A 24,503-nucleotide genomic window follows, 5' to 3' on the forward strand; every position below is an offset into this window, starting at 1 on the left:
AGGCCTCTCACAAACGGTGCCCCACACACACGGAGCACAGGCCTCACGCCTCACACCGAACACACCTGTCTCAAATTAAGCAGGGTTTATATATGCATCCCGTGCACACACATACTGACAGGACCTTAACTGTGTGCATAAGGACCTGTGTGATGTCATGGTCATGTGACCAGTCAGTTAAAGGGGAAGGTACATGGTCAGGTAAAACACATCCTGGACCATTTACAGTAATGCTAGCAAGCTGCTGCATTACAATAGGTTAAGCTGAGATGGCTGCCTTCATGATAACATTCTGGCGCTGGTGAGAGTCAGTACGTAAACCAGCGTTGCGTGCCCCGCAAAATGGTGAACGCTGTGTGCACACACTCACAGCCTAAGAAAGAATTAAAGGGCCGGCAACCCAGGTATGGTACCGGGGAATCAGTCAGTGACGTTGCAGGCCGTAAACTGCCTGAGGGATGACTGTTTCCCACACGATAGAAAGAAACCACAGGAGACGATCATGATGTTACTGAAAATAAATCACTATACAAAGACCAACACCGATATTACTGCCATATGGTGATTAAATATAGTGGTAGATACCAGTGCTGCAGAACATACAGGTGACTGCAGTATAGTTATAGATGGTGACTTTCAGATGATGTTGATTCAGATGAGTCGTTCAGTTTTCCATTTTGCCCGGACCGACATGACGACTTCTCCCGCCAGGACTCGTCTGCAGAGATTACAGCACAGATACATTTGACTTCTCACATTTCCTGCACCGTCTCCATCTATTCCCAACCTGCACAAACTCCTCATCCTGCTGTCACCCCAATACTGAGCCGCTGCTGCCGTATGTGACCCTATTACTGCACCTACTGTGTGGTACAAAAACAGTGCTCCTCTTACTGCCCCACATAATAATGCCACCACTGTGCCCTCTACATAATAATGCCCACCACTGAGCCCCCACATAATAATGCCCACCACTGAGCCCCCACATAATAATGCCCACAACTGTGCCCCCACATAATAATGTCCACCACTGTGCCCCCACATAATGATGTCTACCACTGTGTCCCCACATAATAATGCCCACCACTGTGCCCCCACATAATAATGCCCACCACTGTGCCCCCACATAATACCACCACTGTGCCCCCACATAATAATGCCCACCACTGAGCCCCCACATAATAATGCCCACCACTGAGCCCCCACATAATAATGCCCACCACTGTGCCCCCACATAATGATGTCTACCACTGTGTCCCCACATAATAATGCCCACCACTGTGCCCCCACATAATAATGCCCACCACTGTGCCCCCACATAATACCACCACTGTGCCCCCACATAATAATGCCCACCACTGAGCCCCCACATAATAATGCCCACAACTGTGCCCCCACATAATAATGTCCACCACTGTGCCCCCACATAATAATGTCCACCACTGTGCCCCCACATAATGATGTCTACCACTGAGCCCCCACATAATAATGCCCACCACTGTGCGCCCACATAATAATGCCCACCACTGAGCCCCCACATAATAATGCCCACCACTGTGCCCCCACATAATAATGCCCACCACTGTGCCCCCACATAATAATGTCTACCACTGTGTCCCCACATAATAATGCCCACCACTGTGCCCCCACATAATAATGCCCACCACTGTGCCCCCACATAATAATGTCCACCACTGTGCCCCCACATAATAATGCCTCCACTGTGCCCCCACATAATAATACCCACCACTGTGCCCTCACATAATAATGCACACCACTGTGCCCCCACATAATAATGCCTCCACTGTGCCCCCACATAATAATGCCCACCACTGAGCCCCCACATAATAATGCCACCACTGTGCCCTCTACATAATAATGCCTCCACTGTGCCCCCACATAATAATGCACACCACTGTGCCCCCACATAATAATGCCTCCACTGTGCCCTCTACATAATAATGCCACCACTGTGCCCCCACATAATGCCCACCACTGTGCCCTCGACATAATAATGCACACCACTGTGCCCCCACATAATAATGCCACCACTGTGCCCTCTACATAATAATGCCACCACTGTGCCCCCACATAATGCCCACCACTGTGCCCTCGACATAATAATGCCCACCACTGTGCTCCCACATAATACCACCACTGTACCTCCACATAATAATGCCCACCACTGTGCCCCCACACATAATGCCACCACTAAGCCCCCACATAATAATACCCACCACTGTGCCCCCACATAATAATGCACACCACTGTGCCCCCACATAATAATGCACACCACTGTGCCCCCACATAATAATGCCTCCACTGTGCCCCCACATAATAATGCACACCACTGTGCCCCCACATAATAATGCCACCACTGTGCCCTCTACATAATAATGCCACCACTGTGCCCCCACATAATGCCCACCACTGTGCCCTCGACATAATAATGCCCACCACTGTGCCCCCACATAATAATGCCCACCACTGTGCCCCCCACATAATAATGCCCACCACTGTGCCCTCTACATAATAATGCCCACCACTGTGCCCCCACATAATTCCCACCACTGTGCCCCCACATAATAATACCCACCACTGTGCCCCCACATAATAATGCCCACCACTGTGCCCCCACATAATAATGCCCACCACTGTGCCCCCACATAATAATGCCACCACTGTGCCTTCTACATAATAATGCCCACCACTGTGCCCTCACATAATAATGCCACCACTGTGCCCCCACATAATAATGTCCACCACTGTGCCCTCACATAATAATGCCACCACTGTGCCCCCACATAATAATGCCACCAATGTGCCCTCTACATAATGCCAACACTGTGTCCCCACACAATAATGCCACCACTGTGCCCCCCACATAATAATGCCCACCTCTGTGCCCTCCACATAGTAATGCCCACCACTGTGCCCCCCCCACATAATAATGCCCATCACTGTGCCCTCCACATAATAATGCCACCACTGTGCCCACTACATAATAATGCCACCACTGTGCCCTCCACATAATAATGGCACCAATATGCCCCCCACATAATAATGCCACCACTGTGCTCCCCACATAATGCCCACCACTGTGCCCTTTGCAAAGTAAAATGTCTCCTCTGTGCCCTTAAGATGGTAAAACTGATTGCTACAATATATTAATGCCCTGTACAAGTGCCTCAGAAAACAGGGTCCACATTTTGCCCCTTAGAAAGAAATAATGGCCCATGTGCCACTTTGACAGTCACATTAACCATTGTTCCCCTGTAACAATAAGTGCCCATTTAATACTTAATAAGTGCCCCCCACACTGTATCATGGTCCCCTTTTAAGTCCCCATTCTGTATGTGGGTCCCCTTAGTAATCCTCACGCTGCATCATGGCCCCCTTAGTAGCCACCACTCTGTATGAAGGACCCCTTAGTAGCCCCCACACTGTATCATGGCCCCCTTAATAGCCTTGACTCTGTATGAGAACCCTTAGTAGCCCCCACACTGTATCATGGCTCCCTTAGTAGCCACCACTCAGTATCATGGCTCCATTAGTAGCCCCCACACTGTATCATGGCTCCCTTAGTAGCCCCCACGCTGTATTATGGCTCCCTTAGTAGCCACCACTCAGTATCATGGCTCCATTAGTAGCCCCCACACTGTATCATGGCTCCCTTAGTAGCCCCCACGTTGTATCATGGCTCCCTTAGTAGTCCTCAAACTGTATCATGGCTCCCTTAGTAGCCCCCACACTGTATCATGGCTCCCTTAGTAGCCCTCACACTGTATCATGGCTCCCTTAGTAGCCCCCACACTGTATCATGGCTCTCTTCGCAGCCACCACTCAGTATGGGGGGGCCTTTTATTAATCCCCACACTGTATCATGCCCCAATTAGTGGCCACCACTCTGTATGAGGGGCTCCTTAGTAGCCCCCACGCTGTATCATGGCTCCCTTAGCAGCCAACACTCTGTATGAGGAGCCCCTTAGTAGAACCCACTCTGTATGAGGGGCACCTTAGTAGCCCTCACACTGTATCATGGCTCCCTTAGTAGCTCTCACACTGTATCATAGCGCCCTTAGTAACACCCATGCTGTATCATGGCTCCCGTAGTAGCCCCCACGCTGTATCATGGCTCCTTTAGTAGCCACCACTCTGTATGAGGGGCCCCTTAGTAGCCCCAATGCAGTATCATGGCTCCCTTTGTAGCCCCCACACTGTATCATGGCTCCCTTAGAAGCCCCCAAGTTGTATTATGGCTCCCTTAGTAGCTCTCACACTGTATCATGGCTCCATTAGTAGACCACATGCTGTATCATGGCTGCCTTAGTAGCCCCCACACTGTATCATGGCTCCACTAGTAGCCCCCACACTTTATCATGGCTCACTTAGTAGCCATCACTCTGTATGAGGGGCCCCTCAGTAGCCCTCACACTGTATCATGGCTCCCTTAGTAGCCGCCACACTGTATCATGGCTCCCTTAGTAGCTCTCACATTGTATCATGGCTCCCTTAGTAGCCGCCACACTGTATCATGGCTCCCTTAGTAGCCATCACACTGTATCATGGCTCCCTTAGTAGCCCCCACGCTGTATCATGGCTCACTTAGTAGCCCCCACGCTGTATCATGGCTCACTTAGTAGCCCTCACATTGTATCATGGCTCCCTTAGTAGCCCCCACGTTGTATGATGGCTCCCTTACTAGCCCCCACACTGTATCATGGCTCCCTTAGTAGCCCCCACACTGTATCATGGCTCCCTTAGTAGCCCTCACACTGTATCATGGATCCCTTAGTAGCCCTCACACTGAATCATGGCCCCCTTAATAGCCTTGACTCTGTATGAGAACCCTTAGTAGCCTACACACTGTATCATGGCTCCCTTAGTAGCCACCACTCAGTATCATGGCTCCCTTAGTAGCCCCCACGCAGTATTATGGCTCCCTTAGTAGCCACCACTCAGTATCATGGCTCCATTAGTAGCCCCCACGCTGTATTATGGCTCCCTTAGTAGCCACCACGTTGTATCATGGCTCCCTTAGTAGTCCTCAAACTGTATCATTGCTCCCTTAGTAGCCCCCACACTGTATCATGGCTCTCTTCGCAGCCACCACTCAGTATGGGGGGGCCTTTTATTAATCCCCACACTGTATCATACCCCAATTAGTGGCCACCACTCTGTATGAGGGACTCCTTAGTAGCCCCCACGCTGTATCATGGCTCCCTTAGTAGCCAAAACTCTGTATGAGGAGCCCCTTAGTAGAACCCACTCTGTATGAGGGGCACCTTAGTAGCCCTCACACTGTATCATGGCTCCCTTAGTAGCCCCCACGCTGTATCATAGCGCCCTTAGTAACACCCATGCTGTATCATGGCTCCCGTAGTAGCCCGCACGCTGTATCATGGCTCCTTTAGTAGCCACCACTCTGTATGAAGGGCCCCTTAGTAGCCCCAATGCAGTATCATGGCTCCCTTTGTAGCCCCCACACTGTATCATGGCTCCCTTAGAAGCCCCCAAGTTGTATTATGGCTCCCTTAGTAGCGCTCACACTGTATCATGGCTCCATTAGTAGCCCCCACACTGTATCATGGCTCCACTAGTAGCCCCCACACTTTATCATGGCTCACTTAGTAGCCATCACTCTGTATGAGGGGCGCCTCAGTAGCCCTCACACTGTATCATGGCTCCCTTAGTAGCCACCACACTGTATCATGGCTCCCTTAGTAGCCCTCACATTGTATCATGGCTCCCTTAGTAGCCCCCACATTGTATCATGGCTCCCTTAGTAGCAGTCACAATGTATCATGGCTCCCTTAGTAGCCATCACACTGCATAATGGCTCCCTTAGTAGCCCTCACACTGTATCATGGCTCCCTTAGTAGCCCTCACATTGTATCATGGCTCCCTTAGTAGCCCCCACATTGTATCATGGCTCCCTTAGTAGCAGTCACACTGTATCATGGCTCCCTTAGTAGCCATCACACTGCATAATGGCTCCCTTAGTAGCCCTCACACTGTATCATGGCTCCCTTAGTAGCTCTCACACTGTATCATGGCTCCCTTAGTAGCCCCCACGCTGTATCATGGCTCCCTTAGTAGCCCTCATATTGTATCATGGCTCCCTTAGTAGCCCCCATGTTGTATGATGGCTCCCTTACTAGCCCACACACTGTATCATGGCTCCCTTAGTAGCCCCCACACTGTATCATGGCTCCCTTAGTAGCTCTCACACTGTATCATGGCTCCCTTAGTAGCCCTCACACTGTATCATGGCACCCTTAGTAGCTCCCACACTGTATGATGGCTCCCTTAGTATCCGTCAGACTATCATGGCTCCCTTAGTAGCCCTCACACTGTATCATGGATCCCTTAGTAGCCGTCACACTGTATCATGGCTCCCTTAGTAGCTCTCACACTGTATCATGGCTCCCTTAGTAGCCCTCACACTGTATCATGGCTCCCTTAGTAGCCCCCACGTTCTATCATGGCTCCCTTAGTAGCCCTCACACTGTATCATGGCTCCCTTAGTAGCTCTCACACTGTATCATGGCTCCCTTAGTAGCCCTCACACTGTATCATGGCTCCCTTAATAGCCCTCACACGGTATCATGGCTCTCTTAGTAGCCCTCACACTGTATCATGGCTCCCTTAGTAGCCCCCACGTTCTATCATGGCTCCCTTAGTAGCCCTCACACTGTATCATGGCTCCCTTAGTAGCCCCCACGTTCTATCATGGCTCCCTTAGTAGCCCTCACACTGTATCATGGCTCCCTTAGTAGCCCTCACACTGTATCATGGCTCCCTTAGTAGCCCTCACACTGTATCATGGCTCCCTTAGCAGCCCTCACACTGTATCATGGCTCCCTTAGTAGCCCTCACACTGTATCATGTCTCCCTTAGTAGCCCTCACTCTGTATCATGGCTCCCTTAGTAGCCCTCACACTGTATCATGGCTCCCTTAGTAGCCCTCACACTGTATCATGGCTCCCTTAATAGCTCTCACACTGTATCATGGCTCCCTTAATAGCTCTCACACTGTATCATGGCTCCCTTAATAGCTCTCACACTGTATCATGGCTCCCTTAGTAGCCCTCACACTGTATCATGGTTCCCTTAGTAGCCCTCACACTGTATCATGGCTCCCTTAGTAGTCGTCACACTATCATGGCTCCCTTAGTAGCCCTCACACTGTATCATGGATCCCTTAGTAGCCGTCACACTGTATCATGGCTCCCTTAGTATGTCTCACACTGTATCATGGTTCCCTTAGTAGCCATCACACTGTATCATGGCTCCCTTAGTAGCCGTCACTCTGTATCATGGCTCCCTTAGTAGCCATCACACTGTATCATGGCTCCCTTAGTAGCCGTCACTCTGTATCATGGCTCCCTTAGTAGCCGTCACACTGTATCATGGCTCCCTTAGTAGCCCTCACACTGTATCATGGCTCCATTAGTAGCCCTCACACTGTATCATGGCTCCCTTAGTAGCTCTCACACTGTATCATGGCTCCCTTAGTAGCCCTCACACTGTATCATGGCTCCATTAGTAGCCCTCACACTGTATCATGGCTCCCTTAGTAGCTCTCACGCTGTATCATGGATCCCTTAGTAGCTCTCACACTGAGTCATGGCTCCCTTAGTAGCCCTCACACTGTATCATGGCTCCCTTAGTAGCTCTCATATTGTATCATGGCTCCCTTAGTAGCCCTCACACTGTATCATGGCTCCCTTAGTAGCCGTCACACTGTATCATGGCTCCCTTAGTAGCTCTCACACTGTATCATGGCTCCCTTAGTAGCCCTCACACTGTATCATGGCTCCCTTAGTAGCCCTCACACTGTATCATGGCTGTCTTAGTAGCCCTCACACTGTATCATGGCTCCCTTAGTAGCCCTCACACTGTATCATGGCTCCCTTAGTAGCTCTCACACTGTATCATGGCTCCCTTAGTAGCCCTCACACTGTATCATGGCTCCCTTAGTAGCCCTCACACTGTATCATGGCTGTCTTAGTAGCCCTCACACTGTATCATGGCTCCCTTAGTAGCCCTCACACTGTATCATGTCTCCATTAGTAGCTCTCACACTGTATCATGGCTCCCTTAGTAGCTCTCACGCTGTATCATGGCTCCCTTAGTAGCCCTCACACTGTATCATGGCTCCCTTATTAGCCCTCACACTGTATCATGGCTGCCTTAGTAGCCGTCACACTGTATCATGGTTCCCTTAGTAGCCCTCACACTGTATCATGGTTCCCTTAGTAGCCGTCACGCTGTATCATGGCTCCCTTAGTAGCCCGCACACTGTATCATGGCTCCCTTAGTAGCCTTTACACAGTATCATGGTTCCCTTAGTAGCCCTCACACTGTATCATGGCTCCCTTATTAGCCCTCACACTGTATCATGGCTGCCTTAGTAGCCGTCACACTGTATCATGGTTCCTTTAGTAGCCCTCACACTGTATCATGGCTCCCTTAGTAGCCGTCACGCTGTATCATGGCTCCCTTAGTAGCCCGCACGCTGTATCATGGCTCCCTTAGTAGCCTTTACACTGTATCATGGCTCCCTTAGTAGCCCTCACACTGTATCATGGCTCCCTTAGTAGCTCTCACACTGTATCATGGCTCCCTTAGTAGCCCTCACACTGTATCATGGCTCCCTTAGTAGCCCTCACACTGTATCATGGCTCCCTTAGTAGCCCTCACACTGTATCATGGCTCCCTTAGTAGCTCTCACACTGTATCATGGCTCCCTTAGTAGCTCTCACACTGTATCATGGATCCCTTAGTAGCTCCCACACTGTATCATGGCTCCCTTAGTAGCCCTCACACTGTATCATGGCTCCCTTAGTAGCTCTCACACTGTATCATGGTTCCCTTAGTAGCCCCCACACTGTATCATGGCTCCCTTAGTAGCCCTCACACTGTATCATGGTTCCCTTAGTAGCCCTCACACTGTATCATGGCTCCATTAGTAGCCCTCACACTGTATCATGGCTCCCTTAGTAGCTCTCACACTGTATCATGGCTCCCTTAGTAGCCCTCACACTGTATCATGGCTCCCTTAGTAGCCCTCACACTGTATCATGGCTCCCTTAGTAGCCCTCACACTGTATCATGGCTCCTTTAGTAGCCCTCACACTGTATCATGGCTCCCTTAGTAGCCCTCACACTGTATCATGGCTCCCTTAGTAACCCTCACACTGTATCATGGCTCCCTTAGTAGCCCTCACACTGTATCATGGCTCCCTTAGTAGCCCTCACACTGTATCATGGCTCCCTTAGTAGCTCTCACTCTGTATCATGGCTCCCTTAGTAGCCCTCACACTGTATCATGGCTCCCTTAGTAGCCCTCACACTGTATCATGGCTCCCTTAGTAGCCCTCACACTGTATCATGGCTCCCTTAGTATCTCTCACACTGTATCATGGCTCCCTTAGTAGCCCTCACACTGTATCATGGCTCCCTTAGTAGCCCCCACACTGTATCATGGCTCCCTTAGTAGGTCTCACACTGTATCATGGCTCCCTTAGTAGCCCTCACACTGTATCATGGCTCCCTTATCAGCTCTCACACTGTATCATGGCTCCCTTAGTAGCTCTCACACTGTATCATGGCTCCCTTAGTAGCTATCACATTGTATCATGGCTCCCTTAGTAGCCCTCACACTGTATCATGGCTCCCTTAGTAGCCCTCACACTGTATCATGGCTCCCTTAGTAGCCGTCACACTGTATCATGGCTCCCTTAGTAGCCGTCACACTGTATCATGGCTCCCTTAGTAGCTCTCACACTGTATCATGGCTCCCTTAGTAGCCCTCACACTGTATCATGGCTCCCTTAGTAGCCCTCACACTGTATCATGGCTGTCTTAGTAGCCCTCACACTGTATCATGGCTCCCTTAGTAGCTCTCACACTGTATCATGGCCCCCTTAATAGCCTTGACTCTGTATGAGAACCCTTAGTAGCCCTCACACTGTATCATGGCTCCCTTAGTAGCCACCACTCAGTATCATGGCTCCCTTAGTAGCCCCCACACTGTATCATGGCTCCCTTAGTAGCCGTTACACTGTATCATGGTTCACTTAGTAGCCCTCACGCTCTAACATGGTTCCCTTAGTAGCCCTCACACTGTATCATGGCTCCCTTAGTAGCCCTCACACTGTGTCACGGCTCCCTTAGTAGCCCTCACACTGTATCATGGCTGCCTTAGTAGCTCTCACACTGTATCATGGATAACTTAGTAGCCCTCACACTGTATCATGGCTCCCTTAGTAGCCCTCACACTGTTTCATGGCTCCCTTAGTAGCTCTCACACTGTATCATGGCTCCCTTAGTAGCTCTCACACTGTATCATGTTTCCCTTAGTAGCTCTCACACTGTATCATGGCTCCCTTAGTAGCTCTCACTCTGTATCATGGCTCTCTTAGTAGCCCTCACACTGTATCATGGCTCCCTTAGTAGCTCTCACACTGCATCATGGTTCCCTTAGTAGCCGTCACACTGTATCATGGCTCCCTTAGTAGCCCTCACACTGTATCATGGCTCCCTTAGTAGCCCTCACACTGTATCATGGCTCTCTTAGTAGCCCTCACACTGTATCATGGCTCCCTTAGTAGCCCTCACACTGTATCATGGCTCCCTTAGTAGCCCTCACACTGTATCATGGCTCTCTTAGTAGCCCTCACACTGTATCATGGCTCCCTTAGTAGCTCTCACACTGCATCATGGTTCCCTTAGTAGCCGTCACACTGTATCATGGCTCCCTTAGTAGCCGTCACACTGTATCATGGCTCCCTTAGTAGCCCTCACACTGTATCATGGCTCCCTTAGTAGCCCTCACACTGTATCATGGCTCCCTTAGAAGCCCTCACACTGTATCATGGCTGTCTTAGTAGCCCTCACACTGCATCATGGCTCCCTTAGTAGCCCTCACACTGTATCATGGCTCCCTTAGTAGCTCTCACACTGTATCATGGCTCCCTTAGTAGCCCTCACACTGTATCATGGCTCCCTTAGTAGCTCTCACACTGTATCATGTCTCCCTTAGAAGCCCTCACACTGTATCATGGCTGTCTTAGTAGCCCTCACACTGTATCATGGCTCCCTTAGTAGCCCTCACACTGTATCATGGCTCCCTTAGTAGCTCTCACACTGTATCATGGCTCCCTTAGTAGCGCTCACACTGTATCATGGCTCCCTTAGTAGCCCTCACACTGTATCATGGCTCCCTTAGTAGCCCTCACACTGTATCATGGCTCCCTTAGTATCCCTCACACTGTATCATGGCTCCCTTAGTAGCGCTCACACTGTATCATGGCTCCCTTAGTAGCCCTCACACTGTATCATGGTTCCCTTAGTAGCCCTCACACTGTATCATGGCTCCCTTAGTAGCTCTCACACTGTATCATGGCTCCCTTAGTAGCCCTCACACTGTATCATGTCTCCCTTAGTAGCTCTCATACTGTATCATGGCTCCCTTATTAGCCCTCACACTGTATCATGGCTGCCTTAGTAGCCCTCACACTGTATCATGGTTCCCTTAGTACCCGTCACACTGTATCATGGTTCCCTTAGTAGCCCTCACACTGTATCATGGCTCCCTTATTAGCTCTCACACTGTATCATGGCTCCCTTAGTAGCCGTCACGCTGTATCATGGCTCCCTTAGTAGCCCTCACACTGTATCATGGCTCCCTTATTAGCTCTCACACTGTATCATGGCTCCCTTAGTACCCGTCACACTGTATCATGGTTCCCTTAGTAGCCCTCACACTGTATCATGGCTCCCTTATTAGCTCTCACACTGTATCATGGCTCCCTTAGTAGCCCTCACACTGTATCATGGCTCCCTTAGTAGCCCCCACACTGTATCATGGCTCCCTTAGTAGCCGTTACACTGTATCATGGTTCCCTTAGTAACCCTCACACTGTTTCATGGTTCCCTTAGTAGCCCTCACACTGTATCATGGCTCCCTTAGTAGCCCTCACACTGTATCATGGCTCCCTTAGTAGCCCTCACGCTGTATCATGGCTGCCTTAGTAGCTCTCACACTGTATCATGGCTCCCTTAGTAGCCCTCACACTGTATCATGGATAACTTAGTAGCCCTCACACTGTATCATGGCTCCCTTAGTAGCTCTCACACTGTTTCATGGCTCCCTTAGTAGCTCTCACACTGTATCATGGCTCCCTTAGTAGCCCTCACACTGTATCATGGCTCCCTTAGTAGCCCTCACACTGTATCATGGCTCTCTTAGTAGCCCTCACACTGTATCATGGCTCCCTTAGTAGCTCTCACATTGCATCATGGTTCCCTTAGTAGTCCTCACACTGTATCATGGCTCCCTTAGTAGCCGTCACACTGTATCATGGTTCCCTTAGTAGCCGTCACACTGTATCATGGTTCCCTTAGTAGCCGTCACACTGTATCATGGCTCCCTTAGTAGCTCTCACACTGTATCATGGTTCCCTTAGTAGCCGTCACACTGTATCATGGTTCCCTTAGTAGCCCTCACACTGTATCATGGCTCCCTTAGTAGCCGTCACATTATATCATGGCTCCCTTAGTAGCCCTTACACTGTATCATGGCTCTCTTAGTAGCCCTCACACTGTATCATGGCTCCCTTAGTAGCCCTCACACTGTATCATGGCTCTCTTAGTAGCCCTCACACTGTATCATGGCTCTCTTAGTAGCCCTCACACTGTATCATGGCTCTCTTAGTAGCTCTCACACTGTATAATGGTTCCATTAGAAGCCCTCACACTGTATCATGGCTCCCTTAGTAGCCGTCACACTGTATCATGGTTCCCTTAGTAGCCGTCACACTGTATCATGGCTCCCTTAGTAGCTCTCACACTGTATCATGGTTCCCTTAGTAGCCCTCACACTGTATCATGGCTCCCTTAGTAGCCGTCACACTGTATCATGGCTCCCTTAGTAGCCCTCACACTGTATCATGGCTCCCTTAGAAGCCCTCACACTGTATCATGGCTCCTTTAGTAGCCGTGACACTGTATCATGCCTCCCTTAGTAGTCCTCACTCTGTATCATGGCTCCCTTAGTAGCCGTCACACTGTATCATGGCTCCCTTAGTAGCCGTCACACTGTATCATGGCTCCCTTAGTAGTCCTCACTCTGTATCATGGCTCCCTTAGTAGCCGTCACACTGTATCATTGATCCCTTAGTAGCCCTCACTCTGTGTCATGGCTCCCTTAGTAGCTCTCACACTGTATCATGGCTCCCTTAGTAGCTCTCACACTGTATCATGGCTCCCTTAGTAGCTCTCACACTGTATCATGCCTCCCTTAGTAGTCCTCACTCTGTATCATGGCTCCCTTAGTAGCCGTCACACTGTATCATGGCTCCCTTAGTAGTCCTCACTCTGTATCATGGCTCCCTTAGTAGCCGTCACACTGTATCATTGATCCCTTAGTAGCCCTCACACTGTATCATGGCTCCCTTAGTAGCTCTCACACTGTATCATGGCTCCCTTAGTAGCTCTCACACTGTATCATGGTTCCCTTAGTAGCCTCCACACTGTATCATGGCTCCCTTAGTAGCCCTCACACTGTATCATGGCTCCCTTAGTAGCCGTCACACTGTATCCTGGCTCCCTTAGTAGCCGTCACACTGTATCATAGCTCCCTTAGTAGCCGTCACACAGTATCATTGATCCCTTAGTAGCTCTCACACTGTATCATGGCTCCCTTAGTAGTCCTCACTCTGTATCATGGCTCTCGTAGTAGCCCTCACACTGTATCATGGCTCCCTTAGTAGCCCCCACTCTGTTTCATGGCTCCCTTAGTAGCCCTCACACTGTATCATGACTCCATTAGTAGCTCTCACACTGTATCATGGCTCCCTTAGTAGCCCTCAGACTGTATCATGGCTCCCTTAGTAGCTCTCACACTGTATCATGGCTCCATAAGTAGCCCTCACACTGTATCATGGCTCCCTTAGTAGCCATCACACTGTGTCATGACTCCCTTAGTAGCCGTCACACTGTATCATGGCTCCCTTAGTAGCACTCACACTGTATCATGGCTCCCTTAGTAGCCCTCACACTGTATCATGGCTCCCTTAGTAGCCCTCACACTGTATCATGGCTCCCTTAGTAGCAGTCACACTGTATCATGGCTCCCTTAGTAGCCATCACACTGTATCATGGCTCCCTTAGTAGCCGTCATACTGTGTCATGGCTCCATTAGTAGCCCTCACACAGTATCATGGCTCCCTTAGTAGCCCTCACACTGTATCATGGCTCCCTTAGTAGCCCTCACACTGTATCATGGCTCCCTTAGTAGCCGTCACTCTGTATCATGGCTCCCTTAGTAGCTCTCACACTGTATCATGACTCCCTTAGTAGCCCTCACACTGTATCATGGATCCCTTAGTAGCCCCCACGCTGTATCATGGCTCCCTTAGAAGCCGTCACACTGTATCATGGCTCCCTTAGTAGCCCTCACACTGTATCATGGCTTCCTTAGCAGCCGTCACACTGTATCATGGCTTCCTTAGTAGCCCTCACACTGTATCATGGCTCCCTTAGTAGCCCTCACACTGTATAATGGCTCCCTTAGTAGCCCTCATTCTGTATCATGGCTCCCTTAGTAGCCCTCACTCTGTATCATGGCTCCCTTAGTAGCTCTCACACTGTATCATGGTTCCCTTAGTAGCCGTCACACTGTATCATGGTTCCCTTAGTAGCCCTCACACTGTATCATGGCTCTCTTAGTAGCCCTCACACTGTATCATGGCTCTCTTAGTAGCCCTCACACTGTATCATGGCTCCCTTAGTAGCCCTCACACTGTATCATGGCTCCCTTAGTAGCCGTCACACTGTATCATGGTTCCCTTAGTACCCGTCACACTGTATCATGGCTCCCTTAGTAGCTCTCACACTGTATCATGGCTCCCTTAGTAGCCATCACACTGTATCATGGCTCCCTTAGTAGCCCTCACACTGTATCATGGCTCCCTTAGTAGCCCTCACACTGTATCATGGCTCCCTTAGTAGCCCTCACACTGTATCATGGCTCCCTTTGTAACCCTCACACTGTATCATGGCTCCCTTAGTAGCCCTCACACTGTATCATGGCTCCCTTAGTAGCCCTCACACTGTATCATGGCTCCCTTAGTAGCCCTCACACTGTATCATGGCTCCCTTAGTAGCCCTCACACTGTATCATGGCTCCATTAGTAGCTCTCACACTGTATCATGGTTCCCTTAGTAGCCCTCACACTGTATCATGGCTCCCTTAGTAGCCGTCACACTGTATCATGGCTCCTTTAGTAGCCCTCACACTGTATCATGGCTCCCTTAGTAGCCCTCACACTGTATCATGGCTCCCTTAGTAGCCCTCACACTGTATCATGGCTCCTTTAGTAGCCCTCTCACTGTATCATGGCTCCCTTAGTAGTCCTCACACTGTATCATGGCTCCCTTAGTAGCTCTCACACTGTATCATGGCTCCCTTAGTAGCCCTCACACTGTATCATGGCTCCCTAAGTAGCCCTCACACTGTATCATGGTTCCCTTAGTAGCTCTCACACTGTATCATGGCTCCCTTAGTAGCTCTCACACTGTATCATGGCTCCCTTAGTAGCCCTCACACTGTATCATGGCTCCCTTAGTAGCCCTCACACTGTATCATGGCTCCCTTAGTAGCCCTCACACTGTATCATGGCTCCTTTAGTAGCCCTCACACTGTATCATGGCTCCCTTAGTAGTCCTCACACTGTATCATGGCTCCCTTAGTAGCTCTCACACTGTATCATGGCTCCCTTAGTAGCCCTCACACTGTATCATGGCTCCCTTAGTAGCCCTCACACTGTATCATGGCTCCCCTAGTAGCCCTCACACTGTATCATGGTTCCCTTAGTAGCCCTCACACTGTATCATGGTTCCCTTAGTAGCCCTCACACTGTATCATGGCTCTCTTAGTAGCCCTCACGCTGTATCATGGCTCCCTTAGTAGCCCTCATGCTGTATCATGGCTACTAAGAGAGCCATGATACAGTGTGAGGGCTACTAAGGGAACCATGATACAGTGTGAGGGCTACTAAGGGAGCCATGATACAGCGTGAGAGCTACTAAGGGAGCCATGATACAGTGTGAGGGCTACTAAGGGAGCCATGAAACAGCGTGAGGGCTACTAAGGGAACCATGATACAGCGTGAGGGCTACTAAGGGAGCCATGATACACTGTGAGGGCTACTAAGGGAGCCATGATACAGTGTGAGGGCTACTAAGGGAGCCATGATACAGAGTGAAGGCTACTAAGAGAGCCATAATAAAGAGTGACGGCTACTAAGAGAGCCATAATACCGTGTGACGGCTACTAAGGGAGCCATGATACAGAGTGACGGCTACTAAGGGAGCCATGATACCGTGTGACGGCTACTAAGGGAGCCATGATACAGAGAGACGGCTACTAAGAGAGCCATGATACAGTGTGAGGGCTACTAAGAGAGCCATGATACAGTGTGAGGGCTACTAAGAGAGCCATGATACAGTGTGGCGGCTACAAAGGGAGCCATGATACAGAGTGACGGCTACTAAGGGAGCCATAATACCGTGTGATGGCTACTAAGGGAGCCATGATACAGAGTGACGGCTACTAAGGGAGCCATGATACCGTGTGATGGCTACTAAGGGAGCCATGATACAGAGTGACGGCTACTAAGGGATCCATGATACAGTGTGACGGCTACTAAGGGAACCATGATACAGTGTGAGGGCTACTAAGGGAGCCATGATACAGTGTGAGGGCTACTAAGGGAGCCATGATACAGTGTGAGAGCTACTAAGGGAGCCATGATATAGTGTGAGGGCTACAAAGAGAGCCATGATACAGTGTGAGGGCTACTAAGGGAGCCATGATACAGTGTGACGGTTACTAAGGGAACCATGATACAGTGTGAGAGCTACTAAGGGAGCCATGATACAGTGTGAGGGCTACTAAGGGAACCATGATACAGCGTGAGGGCTACTAAGGGAGCCATGATACACTGTGAGGGCTACTAAGGGAGCCATGATACAGTGTGAGGGCTACTAAGGGAGCCATGATACAGAGTGAAGGCTACTAAGAGAGCCATAATAAAGAGTGACGGCTACTAAGAGAGCCATAATACCGTGTGACGGCTACTAAGGGAGCCATGATACAGAGTGACGGCTACTAAGGGAGCCATGATACCGTGTGACGGCTACTAAGGGAGCCATGATACAGAGAGACGGCTACTAAGAGAGCCATGATACAGTGTGAGGGCTACTAAGAGAGCCATGATACAGTGTGAGGGCTACTAAGAGAGCCATGATACAGTGTGGCGGCTACAAAGGGAGCCATGATACAGAGTGACGGCTACTAAGGGAGCCATAATACCGTGTGATGGCTACTAAGGGAGCCATGATACAGAGTGACGGCTACTAAGGGAGCCATGATACCGTGTGATGGCTACTAAGGGAGCCATGATACAGAGTGACGGCTACTAAGGGATCCATGATACAGTGTGAGGGCTACTAAGGGAGCCATGATACAGCGTGAGAGCTACTAAGGGAGCCATGATACAGTGTGAGGGCTACTAAGGGAGCCATGAAACAGCGTGAGGGCTACTAAGGGAACCATGATACAGCGTGAGGGCTACTAAGGGAGCCATGATACACTGTGAGGGCTACTAAGGGAGCCATGATACAGTGTGAGGGCTACTAAGGGAGCCATGATACAGAGTGAAGGCTACTAAGAGAGCCATAATAAAGAGTGACGGCTACTAAGAGAGCCATAATACCGTGTGACGGCTACTAAGGGAGCCATGATACAGAGTGACGGCTACTAAGGGAGCCATGATACCGTGTGACGGCTACTAAGGGAGCCATGATACAGAGAGACGGCTACTAAGAGAGCCATGATACAGTGTGAGGGCTACTAAGAGAGCCATGATACAGTGTGAGGGCTACTAAGAGAGCCATGATACAGTGTGGCGGCTACAAAGGGAGCCATGATACAGAGTGACGGCTACTAAGGGAGCCATAATACCGTGTGATGGCTACTAAGGGAGCCATGATACAGAGTGACGGCTACTAAGGGAGCCATGATACCGTGTGATGGCTACTAAGGGAGCCATGATACAGAGTGACGGCTACTAAGGGATCCATGATACAGTGTGACGGCTACTAAGGGAACCATGATACAGTGTGAGGGCTACTAAGGGAGCCATGATACAGTGTGAGGGCTACTAAGGGAGCCATGATACAGTGTGAGAGCTACTAAGGGAGCCATGATATAGTGTGAGGGCTACTAAGAGAGCCATGATACAGTGTGAGGGCTACTAAGGGAGCCATGATACAGTGTGACGGTTACTAAGGGAACCATGATACAGTGTGAGAGCTACTAAGGGAGCCATGATACAGTGTGAGGGCTACTAAGGGAGCCATGATACAGTGTGAGGGCTACTAAGGGAACCATGATACAGTGTGAGGGCTACTAAGGGGGCCATGATACAGAGTGGGGGCTACTAAGGGAGACATGATACAGTGTGAGGGCTACTAAGGGAGCCATGATACAGTGTGAGGGCTACTAAGGGAGCCATGATACAGTGTGAGGGCTACTAAGGGAACCATGATACAGTGTGAGAGCTACTAAGGGAGCCATGATACAGTGTGAGGGCTACTAAGGGAGCCATGATACAGTGTGAGAGCTACTAAGGGAGCCATGATACAGTGTGAGGGCTACTAAGGGAGCCATGATACAGTGTGAGGGCTACTAAGGGAGCCATGATACAGTGTGAGGGCTACTAACGGAGCCATGATACAGTGTGAGGGCTACTAAGACAGCCATGATACAGTGTGAGGGCTACTAAGGGAGCCATTATACAGTGTGAGGGCTACTAAGGGAGCCATTAGACAGTGTGAGGGCTACTAAGACAGCCATGATACAGTGTGAGGGCTACTAAGACAGCCATGATACAGAGTGAGGGCTACTAAGACAGCCATGATACAGTGTGAGGGCTACTAAGGGAGCCATGATACAGTGTGAGGGCTACTAAGGGAGCCATGATACAGTGTGAGGGCTACTAAGGGAGCCATGATACAGAGTGAGGGCTACTAAGGGAGCAATGATACAGTGTGAGGGCTACTAAGGGAGCAATGATACCGTGTGAGGGCTACTAAGAGAGCCATGATACAGTGTGAGGGCTACTAAGAGAGCCATTATACAGTGTGAGGGCTACTAAGAGAGCCATGATACCGTGTGAGGGCTACTAAGGGAACCATGATACATTGTGAGAGCTACTAAGGGAACCATGATACAGTGTGAGAGCTACTAAGGGAGCCATGATACAGAGTGAGGGCTACTAAGGGAGCCATGATACAGTGTGAGGGCTACTAAGGGAGCCATGATACAGCGTGAGGGCTACTATGGGAGCCATGATACAGTGTGGGGGCTACTAAGGGAGCCATGATACAGTGTGGGGGCTACTAAGGGAGCCATGATACAGTGTGAGACTTACTAAGGGAACCATGATACAGTGTGAGGGCTACTAAGGGAACCATGATACAGTGTGAGAGCTACTAAGGGAGCCATGATACAGTGTGAGGGCTACTAAGAGAGCCATGATACAGCGTGAGGGCTACTAAGACAGCCATGATACAGTGTGAGGGCTACTAAGGGAGCCATGATACAGAGTGACGGCTACTAAGGGAGCCATGATACAGAGTGACGGCTACTAAGGGAGCCATAATACCGTGTGACGGCTACTAAGGGAGCCATGATACAGAGTGACGGCTACTAAGGGATCCATGATACAGTGTGAGGGCTACTAAGAGAGCCATGATACAGAGTGACGGCTACTAAGGGAGCCATGATACAGAGTGACGGCTACTAAGGGAGCCATAATACCGTGTGACGGCTACTAAGGGAGCCATGATACAGAGTGACGGCTACTAAGGGATCCATGATACAGTGTGAGGGCTACTAAGGGAGCCATGATACAGTGTGAGGGCTACTAAGGGAGCCATGATACAGTGTGAGGGCTACTAAGGGAGCCATGATACAGTGTGAGGGCTACTAAGAGAGCCATGATACAGAGTGAAGGCTACTAAGGGAGCCATAATAAAGAGTGACGGCTACTAAGAGAGCCATAATACCGTGTGACGGCTACTAAGGGAGCCATGATACAGAGTGACGGCTACTAAGGGAGCCATGATACCGTGTGACGGCTACTAAGGGAGCCATGATACAGAGAGACGGCTACAAAGAGAGCCATGATACAGTGTGAGGGCTACTAAGAGAGCCATGATACAGTGTGAGGGCTACTAAGAGAGCCATGATACAGTGTGGCGGCTACAAAGGGAGCCATGATACAGAGTGACGGCTACTAAGGGAGCCATAATACCGTGTGATGGCTACTAAGGGAGCCATGATACAGAGTGACGGCTACTAAGGGAGCCATGATACCGTGTGATGGCTACTAAGGGAGCCATGATACAGAGTGACGGCTACTAAGGGATCCATGATACAGTGTGACGGCTACTAAGGGAACCATGATACAGTGTGAGGGCTACAAAGGGAGCCATGATACAGTGTGAGGGCTACTAAGGGAGCCATGATACAGTGTGAGAGCTACTAAGGGAGCCATGATATAGTGTGAGGGCTACTAAGAGAGCCATCATACAGTGTGAGGGCTACTAAGGGAGCCATGATACAGTGTGACGGTTACTAAGGGAACCATGATACAGTGTGAGAGCTACTAAGGGAGCCATGATACAGTGTGAGGGCTACTAAGGGAGCCATGATACAGTGTGAGGGCTACTAAGGGAACCATGATACAGTGTGAGGGCTACTAAGGGGGCCATGATACAGAGTGGGGGCTACTAAGGGAGACATGATACAGTGTGAGGGCTACTAAGGGAGCCATGATACAGTGTGAGGGCTACTAAGGGAGCCATGATACAGTGTGAGGGCTACTAAGGGAACCATGATACAGTGTGAGAGCTACTAAGGGAGCCATGATACAGTGTGAGGGCTACTAAGGGAGCCATGATACAGTGTGAGAGCTACTAAGGGAGCCATGATACAGTGTGAGGGCTACTAAGGGAGCCATGATACAGTGTGAGGGCTACTAAGGGAGCCATGATACAGTGTGAGGGCTACTAACGGAGCCATGATACAGTGTGAGGGCTACTAAGACAGCCATGATACAGTGTGAGGGCTACTAAGGGAGCCATTATACAGTGTGAGGGCTACTAAGGGAGCCATTAGACAGTGTGAGGGCTACTAAGACAGCCATGATACAGTGTGAGGGCTACTAAGACAGCCATGATACAGAGTGAGGGCTACTAAGACAGCCATGATACAGTGTGAGGGCTACTAAGGGAGCCATGATACAGTGTGAGGGCTACTAAGGGAGCCATGATACAGTGTGAGGGCTACTAAGGGAGCCATGATACAGAGTGAGGGCTACTAAGGGAGCAATGATACAGTGTGAGGGCTACTAAGGGAGCAATGATACCGTGTGAGGGCTGCTAAGAGAGCCATGATACAGTGTGAGGGCTACTAAGAGAGCCATTATACAGTGTGAGGGCTACTAAGAGAGCCATGATACCGTGTGAGGGCTACTAAGGGAACCATGATACATTGTGAGAGCTACTAAGGGAACCATGATACAGTGTGAGAGCTACTAAGGGAGCCATGATACAGAGTGAGGGCTACTAAGGGAGCCATGATACAGTGTGAGGGCTACTAAGGGAGCCATGATACAGCGTGAGGGCTACTATGGGAGCCATGATACAGTGTGGGGGCTACTAAGGGAGCCATGATACAGTGTGGGGGCTACTAAGGGAGCCATGATACAGTGTGAGAGCTACTAAGGGAACCATGATACAGTGTGAGGGCTACTAAGGGAACCATGATACAGTGTGAGAGCTACTAAGGGAGCCATGATACAGTGTGAGGGCTACTAAGAGAGCCATGATACAGTGTGAGGGCTACTAAGAGAGCCATGATACAGAGTGACGGCTACTAAGGGAGCCATGATACAGAGTGACGGCTACTAAGGGAGCCATAATACCGTGTGACGGCTACTAAGGGAGCCATGATACAGAGTGACGGCTACTAACGGATCCATGATACAGTGTGAGGGCTACTAAGGGAGCCATGATACAGTGTGAGGGCTACTAAGGGAGCCATGATACAGTGTGAGGGCTACTAAGGGAACCATGATACAGTGTGAGGGCTACTAAGGGAGCCATGATACAGTGTGAGGGCTACTAAGGGAGCCATGATACAGTGTGAGGGCTACTAAGGGAACCATGATACAGTGTGAGAGCTACTAAGGGAGCCATGATACAGTGTGACGGCTACTAAGGGAGCCATGATACAGTGTGAGGGCTACTAAGGGAGACATGATACAGTGTGAGGGCTACTAAGGGAGCCATGATACAGTGTGAGGGCTACTAAGACAGCCATGATACAGTGTGAGGGCTACTAAGGGAGCGATGATACAGTGTGAGGGCTACTAAGAGAGCCATGATACAGTGTGAGGGCTGCTAAGGGAGACATGATACAGTGTGAGAGCTACTAAGGGAGACATGATACAGTGTGAGGGCTACTAAGGGAGCCATGATACAGTGTGAGGGCTACTAAGACAGCCATGATACAGTGTGAGGGCTACTAAGGGAGCCATGATACAGTGTGAGGGCTACTAAGACAGCCATGATACAGTGTGAGGGCTACTAAGGGAGCCATGATACAGTGTGAGAGCTACTAAGGGAACCATGATACAGTGTGAGAGCTACTAAAGGAGCCATGATACAGTGTGAGGGCTACTAAGGGAGCCATGATACAGTGTGAGAGCTACTAAGGGAGCCATGATACAGTGTGAGGGCTACTAAGGGAGCCATTATACAGCGTGACGGCTACTAAGGGAGCTATGATACAGCGTGAGAGCTACTAAGGGAGCCATGATACAGTGTGAGGGCTACAAAGGGAGCCATGATACAGTGTGACGGCTACTAAGGGAGCCATGATACAGTGTGAGGGCTACTAAGGGAGCCATGATACAGCGTGAGGGCTACTAAGGGAGCCATGATACAGTGTGAGGGCTACAAAGGGAGCCATGATACAGTGTGAGGGCTACTAAGGGAGCCATGATACAGCGTGAGGGCTACTAAGGGAGCCATGATACAGCGTGAGGGCTACTAAGGGAGCCATGATACAGCGTGAGGGCTACTAAGGGAGCCATGATACAGTGTGAGGGCTACTAAGGGAACCATGATACAGTGTGAGAACTACTAAGCGAGCAATAATACAGTGTGAGGGCTACTAAGGGAGTCATGATACAGTGTGAGGGCTACTAAGGGAGCCATGATACAGTGTGAGGGCTACTAAGACAGCCATGATACAGTGTGAGGGCTACTAAGGGAGCCATGATACAGTGTGAGGGCTACTAAGGGAGCCATGATACAGTGTGAGGGCTACTAAGGGAGCCATGATACAGTGTGAGGGCTACTAAGACAGCCATGATACAGTGTGAGGGCTACTGAGACAGCCATGATACAGTGTGAGGGCTACTAAGGGAGCCATGATACAGTGTGAGGGCTACTAAGGGAGCCATGATACAGTGTGAGGGCTACTAAGGGAGCCATGATACAGAGTGAGGGCTACTAAGGGAGCAATGATACAGTGTGAGGGCTACTAAGGGAGCCATGATACAGTGTGAGGGCTACTAAGAGAGCTATGATACAGTGTGAGGGCTACTAAGAGAGCCATGATACCGTGTGAGGGCTACTAAGGGAACCATGATACAGTGTGAGAGCTACTAAGGGAACCATGATACAGTGTGAGAGCTACTAACGGAGTCATGGTACAGCGTGAGGGCTACTAAGGGAGCCATGATACAGCGTGAGGGGTACTAAGGGAGCCAAGATACAGTGTGGGGGCTACTAAGGGGGCCATGATACAGTGTGAGGGCTACTAAGGGAGCCATGATACAGTGTGAGGGCTACTAAGGGAGCCATGATACAGTGTGAGGGCTACTAAGGGAGCCATGATACAGTGTGAGAGCTACTAAGGGATCCATGATACAGTGTGAGGGCTACTAAGGGAGCCATGATACAGTGTGAGAGCTACTAAGGGAGCCATGATACAGTGTGAGGGCTACTAAGGGATCCATGATACAGTGTGAGGGCTACTAAGGGAACCATGATACAGTGTGAGAGCTACTAAGGGAGCCATGATACAGTGTGAGGGCTACTAAGGGAGCCATGATACAGTGTGAGAGCTACTAAGGTAGCCATGATACAGTGTGAGGGCTACTAAGGGATCCATGATACAGTGTGAGGGCTACTAAGGGAGCCATGATACAGTGTGACGGCCACTAAGGGAGCCATGATACAGTGTGAGGGCTACTAAGGGAGCGATGATAGTGTGACGGATACTAAGGGAGCCATGATACAGTGTGAGAGCTACTAAGGGAGCCATGATACAGTGTGAGAGCTACTAAGGG

Source organism: Phyllobates terribilis, unplaced genomic scaffold (genome assembly GCF_046119375.1).
Source record: "Phyllobates terribilis strain yellow unplaced genomic scaffold, ASM4611937v1 Scaffold_7__3_contigs__length_470593459, whole genome shotgun sequence".
Classification (NCBI taxonomy): Eukaryota; Metazoa; Chordata; class Amphibia; order Anura; family Dendrobatidae; genus Phyllobates; species Phyllobates terribilis.